Source organism: Oreochromis niloticus, linkage group LG9 (assembly GCF_001858045.2).
Source record: "Oreochromis niloticus isolate F11D_XX linkage group LG9, O_niloticus_UMD_NMBU, whole genome shotgun sequence".
Lineage (NCBI taxonomy): Eukaryota > Metazoa > Chordata > Actinopteri > Cichliformes > Cichlidae > Oreochromis > Oreochromis niloticus.
The window spans coordinates 30,383,322-30,390,636 of NC_031974.2; the positions used below are offsets into that span (position 1 = coordinate 30,383,322).

A 7,315-nucleotide genomic window follows, 5' to 3' on the forward strand; every position below is an offset into this window, starting at 1 on the left:
CAGCACACCCCCCCCCACTCAATGTGCAATATCACTGATCACACTGCACCTCTCAATGCACCTGCTAGTTAGATGGCATGTATGTGTATGTATATAGATGTAAGCGTGTATGTGGAAATATGTGTGTGTATGCATGTACGGATGCAAATATGTATATATACATATATGTATGTATGTGCGTGTATGTTTGCAGGTGTATGTATAACTTGTACATATCTTTCTTGTGTAAATGTAAATTTGTCTGTTATTGTGTAAATACTTACGCTATTGTGTACTTCACACACATGGAGAGATGCCAAACTGCCTTTCACTGTTCTTGTAACAGTGACAATAAAAAGCTATTCTATTCTATTCTATGATGTTCCTCATGTTCTCCAACATGTTAACTCTGCTGATCGTCTTTGAATCCTGGATCAGGAAGTAAAGCTGGTGAATATTTGGTGTTTTAATAGCGTTTCTGTCTTTGACTCAGTCTGCTGTCACTTTGTTTTAGAGAGAAAAAAGAGATTTCAGATTAACTGGTGTTCCTGCTGCTCCAGCACTAAAGGACAGTATAGGTAACCGCGCTAATGCCTGTTCATAATTTCACCAAAGTTAATAAACTCTTGGCTAAATGTTCTTGTTGTCAGAGGTAAACAGAGGTGACAGGAGCAGATAATAAGGATTAAATATAATGATGAATAACTAAATGCTAGGTTAGGGTTGGGAAATTTCTATTTTCAATGTTTCCTGTGCTTTTTTTTCATAGAAAATATAACAGTAAAATGCAACACATTTGTAAAAAGTATGAGATGATTGCTAATCCAGTTGATTTAACACACAGAGCAGTAAAATAAAGATATTGCATGTCTGATACTGTACGACAGCAAACACTGTGTTTTAAGAAGAGATTTAAAAGACAGTAAGCAGGTTTCCATTCTGATCTCAACGGCTCTAATGGCAAAGGTCTGCTGACCTTTGTTTCTAGAGTAAAAAGTGCTATATAGAAACCAGCAAATTTTCCATTTTACTATCCTTGGGATATCCAACAGAGTCACATTTACAGACTTAATTAAGCAACCAATCATATATGGAATATGTTCAAATTCCTTGGTGCCAGTTATGATCTGTGCAGGGGATATGAAACAATTGGAATCTGTGATGTGAGTTGTGATAGATGCTAGTGTAAAAAGTATTTCAATATTCTTGGTGAGAAAAAAATAAAAGCATGTGTGAAATCGTTCAAAATCATTAGCAGGTGACTGTGATCTGATTTGGGGATTTCTTATGCTGGTAGAAGCATAAATTCATAACATTTATACTTGAGCATTGAAACACAAGATTCAAAAATTAATCCTAATTGGTCCATAATCTTCTGGAGAAATACACAATTTTTGTAGGTTTTCCTCTGCACACAACCACTGCAGTTTTAAAATCAATGCACCCAACTGCATACTTCTATCTTTAATTCAAAGGGTTTGACAAAACTTTTGCATCACATTTTTATGAAATACGCCCATTTTTTAAAAGTAGTCACTATTTTGAGGATAAAATTTAATTGGATTAACTACCATTATTTTAAATATATGGAATATTTGATGTTCTTTTCCATGTCACCACTGACTTAATGAACAGCCACTTTGGACAGTGAATCAGTCTGTGTGAGTGAATGCATCATGGCTCCATCTAGTGGAGTGATAGTAGAAGTAGAGCCGCTGATGGCAGCTTCCTCTGCCTCACACTGCTGTCTGACTGCATTCAGCTGACACTGAGATGAAGCAGGAAAGAAGCAGCTGATATTTGGACAGCACACATGCTGGAAAGGAGGATTTCAGTTGATGTGCACATGAATGATTTGTGTTTCCTCTGCAGGTGAAGGTAGAAAGTGTGTGTGAGCTGATGTGGATGTGAATTCAGCAGCATGGATCAGTGTGAGAACAGAGACAAGGGAGTCCCTCCCTCTAAAACCACTTTGTGTGGGGAACATGAGAGCCAGACCAAAGCTCAGAGGTGAGATGAACCAAACTTTGTCCTTACTTTCCTGAAGATCGCTGCATTAAAGAACAAAAAGAAACAAAATCAACATATTTCAAATAGAGTGCAATGAATGTTTTTAATGGATTATGTTGGTGCTGAGTTGAAGTTACAACCAAACTGTTAAAAATATTAAATGCTAAAAATAGAAAAAAGACAACTGTTTTTGCTCATTAAAAAAATCTCCACCATATAGAATCATTTCAGTTTTTCTTTGATGATTAGTTCATAGAAAAACATGTCGAAGCATAACATCATTATGTACAGTTTTAGCTGATCACAGATCATTTCTTTAGGTATTAACAAGTCTTACAGCTGCTCTGTCATATTATCCTTTTTTCTGTATTTCTCCTCTCATGTTTTTATAGTTCAAAGACGGAGAAGTCTGTATCAGAGCAGCTACTGGGCATGTTGGAGAATCTGGGAAAGAAGGATATGAAGATTTTCCACTTTTACCTGCAGCATGTACCTATGGGTGATTTCATGAACATCAAAAAGTGTCATCTCGAGAACGCAAACAGATTGGAAACTGTAAATGTGATGTTGCAGACATATACTGATGACCATGTGATGAAGTGGCAACATCAATTTTAAAGAAGATGAATAAAGGTCAGTCAGAGGAAAAACATATGAAACCTTTGGTGCAGTATGAAGACACAAAACTGTCATATTTGTTTCAGGAAATGTGTTAAAAATTAGGGCTGTTTTGGTCTGAATTTAGTCTAGATTTGTGACTTAAAATCATTTTTAAGGGGACATGTATTCATGCTATTTTGAAGGTTTTCAGGTTTTCACTGTCAAAAAGCCAGTTTTATTAATCATGATGTGCTTTTTCCTTCAACAGGAAATCCCATAGCTCAGGGAGATCCATCTGTTTCACCAGAAGGTAAGAGTCAACATCAGCTATGGAAGCTCTACATCCACATCATTAAACATCATCATCACCGCCGTCTCTAATCCCGTGAGATTCAACTGGCCAGCAAGTGCGCTTAGATCAGCTAAGCATGTGATTTTGACTTTAACAAGTACATTTAATAAATTACATTTAATAAATCCAAGTCCAAACATAATTAGCATGCTTATTTCATGAAATGTTTAAAAATTAAGGCTGTATTAGTGTGACTTTTGTCTAGATTTGGGACTTAAAATCATGTTTGAGGGCATGATTACATGTCTCTGCAGCCACAGCACCAATCCGTCTGTCGATCTCCCGCTCCTTTCTCCCACAAATCGTGAACAAGACCCCGAGATACTTAAACTCCTCCACTTGGGGCAAGAACTCGTCCCTGACCTGGCGTGGTCACTTGACCCTTTTCCAGCTGAGGACAATGGCTTCAGATTTGGAAATGCTGATTCTCATTCCCACCACTTCACACTCTGCTGCGAACCGCTCCAGGGCGAGCTGGAGGCCATCACCCGATGAAGCCAACAGAACCACATCATCTGTGAAAAGCAGAGATGAGATTCTGAGGCCACCCAATTGAAAGTCGTATGCCACTTAGCTATGCCTAAAAATTCTGTCCATAAAAATGATGAACAGAATCGGTGACAAAGGGCAGCCCTGGCGGACCCCATCACCCACCAGGAACGAGTACGCCTCATTGCCGGCTATGCAGACTAAGCTCTTGCAACAGCTGTATAAGGACTGAACGGCCCATAGCAATGGGCCAAACACACCATACTCCCAGAGCACCCCCCACAGGACCCCAAGAGCTGATCCAGTTTTCCATTACCAGGACGAAAACCGCATTGTTCCTCTTGTATCCTAAGTTCGACTAACTGCTTTTTCCTTCAACAGGAAATCCCACGGTTCATGGCGATCCATCTGTTTCACCAGAAGGTAAGAGTCAACATCAGCTATGGAAGCTCTATATCCACATCATTAAACATCATCATCACCACCGTCTCTAATCCTGTGAGATACAACCTGCCGGCAAGTGCGCTTAGATCAGCTAAACAGGTGCTTTTGACTTTAACAAGTACATTTAATAAATTACATTTAATAAATCCAAGTCCAAACATAATTAGCATGCTTATTTCATGAAATGTGTTAAAAATTAAGGCTGTATTAGTGTGACTTTTGTCTAGATTTGGGACTTAAAATCATGTTTGAGGGCATGATTACATGTCTCTGCAGCCACAGCACCAATCCGTCTGTCGATCTCCCGCTCCTTTCTCCCACAAATCGTGAACAAGACCCCGAGATACTTAAACTCCTCCACTTGGGGCAAGAACTCGTCCCTGACCTGGCGTGGTCACTTGACCCTTTTCCAGCTGAGGACAATGGCTTCAGATTTGGAAATGCTGATTCTCATTCCCACCACTTCACACTCTGCTGCGAACCGCTCCAGGGCGAGCTGGAGGCCATCACCCGATGAAGCCAACAGAACCACATCATCTGTGAAAAGCAGAGATGAGATTCTGAGGCCACCCAATTGAAAGTCGTATGCCACTTAGCTATGCCTAAAATTCTGTCCATAAAATGATGAACAGAATCGGTGACAAAGGGCAGCCCTGGCGGACCCCATCACCCACCAGGAACGAGTACGCCTCATTGCCGGCTATGCAGACTAAGCTCTTGCAACAGCTGTATAAGGACTGAACGGCCCATAGCAATGGGCCAAACACACCATACTCCCAGAGCACCCCCCACAGGACCCCAAGAGCTGATCCAGTTTTCCATTACCAGGACGAAAACCGCATTGTTCCTCTTGTATCCTAAGTTCGACTAACTGCTTTTTCCTTCAACAGGAAATCCCACGGTTCATGGCGATCCATCTGTTTCACCAGAAGGTAAGAGTCAACATCAGCTATGGAAGCTCTATATCCACATCATTAAACATCATCATCACCGCCGTCTCTAATCCTGTGAGATACAACCTGCCGGCAAGTGCGCTTAGATCAGCTAAACAGGTGCTTTTGACTTTAACAAGTACATTTAATAAATTACATTTAATAAATCCAAGTCCAAACATAATTAGCATGCTTATTTCATGAAATGTTTTAAAAATTAAGGCTGTATTAGTGTGACTTTTGTCTAGATTTGTGACTTAAAATCATGTTTGAGGGCATGATTACATGTCTCTGCAGCCACAGCACCAATCCGTCTGTCGATCTCCCGCTCCTTTCTCCCATAAATCGTGAACAAGACCCCGAGATACTTAAACTCCTCCACTTGGGCAAGAACTCGTCCCTGACCTGGCGTGGTCACTTGACCCTTTTCCAGCTGAGGACAATGGCTTCAGATTTGGAAGTGCTGATTCTCATTCCCGCCACTTCACACTCTGCTGCGAACCGCTCCAGGGCGAGCTGGAGGCCATCACCCGATGAAGCCAACAGAACCACATCATCTGTGAAAAGCAGAGATGAGATTCTGAGGCCACCCAATTGAAAGTCGTATGCCACTTAGCTATGCCTAAAATTCTGTCCATAAAATGATGAACAGAATCGGTGACAAAGGGCAGCCCTGGCGGACCCATCACCCACCAGGAACGAGTACGCCTCATTGCCGGCTATGCAGACTAAGCTCTTGCAACAGCTGTATAAGGACTGAATGGCCCATAGCAATGGCCAAACACACCATACTCCCAGAGCACCCCCACAGGACCCAAGAGCTGATCCAGTTTTCCATTACCAGGACGAAAACCGCATTGTTCCTCTTGTATCCTAAGTTCGACTAACTGCTTTTTCCTTCAACAGGAAATCCCACGGTTCATGGCGATCCATCTATTTCACCAGAAGGTAAGAGTCAACATCAGCTATGGAAGCTCTATATCCACATCATTAACATCATCATCACCACCGTCTCTAATCCTGTGAGATACAACCTGCCGGCAAGTGCGCTTAGATCAGCTAAACAGGTGCTTTTGACTTTAACAAGTACATTTAATAATTACATTTAATAAATCCAAGTCCAAACATAATTAGCATGCTTATTTCATGAATGTTTTAAAATTAAGGCTGTATTAGTGTGACTTTTGTCTAGATTTGGGACTTAAAATCATGTTGAGGGCATGATTACATGTCTCTGCAGCCACAGCACCAATCGTCTGTCGATCTCCCGCTCCTTTCTCCCATCACTCATGAACAAGACCCGAGATACTTAAACTCCTCCACTTGGGGCAAGAACTCGTCCCTGACGTGGCGTGGTCACTCTACCCTTTTCCAGCTGAGGACCATGGCTTCAGATTTGGAGGTGCTGATTCTCATTCCGCCACTTCACACTCTGCTGCGAACCGCTCCAGGCGAGCTGGAGGCCATCACCCGATGAAGCCAACAGAACCACATCATCTGTGAAAAGCAGAGATGAGATTCTGAGGCCACCCAATTGAAAGTCGTATGCCACTTAGCTATGCCTAAAATTCTGTCCATAAAATGATGAACAGAATCGGTGACAAAGGGCAGCCCTGGCGGACCCCATCACCCACCAGGAACGAGTACGCCTCATTGCCGGCTATGCAGACTAAGCTCTTGCAACAGCTGTATAAGGACTGAACGGCCCATAGCAATGGGCCAAACACACCATACTCCCAGAGCACCCCCCACAAGACCCCAAGAGCTGATCCAGTTTTCCATTACCAGGACGAAAACCGCATTGTTCCTCTTGTATCCTAAGTTCGACTAACTGCTTTTTCCTTCAACAGGAAATCCCACGGTTCATGGCGATCCATCTGTTTCACCAGAAGGTAAGAGTCAACATCAGCTATGGAAGCTCTATATCCACATCATTAAACATCATCATCACCACCGTCTCTAATCCTGTGAGATACAACCTGCCGGCAAGTGCGCTTAGATCAGCTAAACAGGTGCTTTTGACTTTAACAGTACATTTATAAATTACATTTAATAAATCCACGTCCAATATAATTAGCATGCTTATTTCATGAATGTTTTAAAATTAAGGCTGTATTAGTGTGACTTTTGTCTAGATTTGTGACTTAAAATCATGTTTGAGGGCATGATTACATGTCTCTGCAGCACAGCACCAATCCGTCTGTCGATCTCCCGCTCCTTTCTCCATCACTCATGAACAAGACCCGAGATACTTAAACTCCTCCACTTGGGGCAAGAACTCGTCCCTGACGTGGCGTGGTCACTCTACCCTTTTCCAGCTGAGGACCATGGCTTCAGATTTGGAGGTGCTGATTCTCATTCCCGCCACTTCACACTCTGCTGCGAACCGCTCCAGGGCGAGCTGGAGGCCATCACCGATGAAGCCAACAGAACACATCATCTGTGAAAAGCAGAGATGAGATTCTGAGGCCACCCAATTGAAAGTCGTATGCCACTTAGCTATGCCTAA

The 7,315-nt window shown here is 42.2% G+C and overlaps 1 long non-coding RNA gene across 1 annotated transcript; it reads left to right on the forward strand.

Moving 5' to 3' along the window:
* Positions 1–2,877: 2,877 nt before the first annotated feature.
* On the forward strand, positions 2,878–4,856 carry LOC109199230 (uncharacterized). Its single transcript, XR_002059688.1, has 3 exons — positions 2,878–2,899; positions 3,812–3,853; positions 4,765–4,856. It is a non-coding gene; the product is annotated as an uncharacterized LOC109199230 (long non-coding RNA).
* The last annotated feature ends 2,459 nt before the right edge of the window (positions 4,857–7,315 follow it).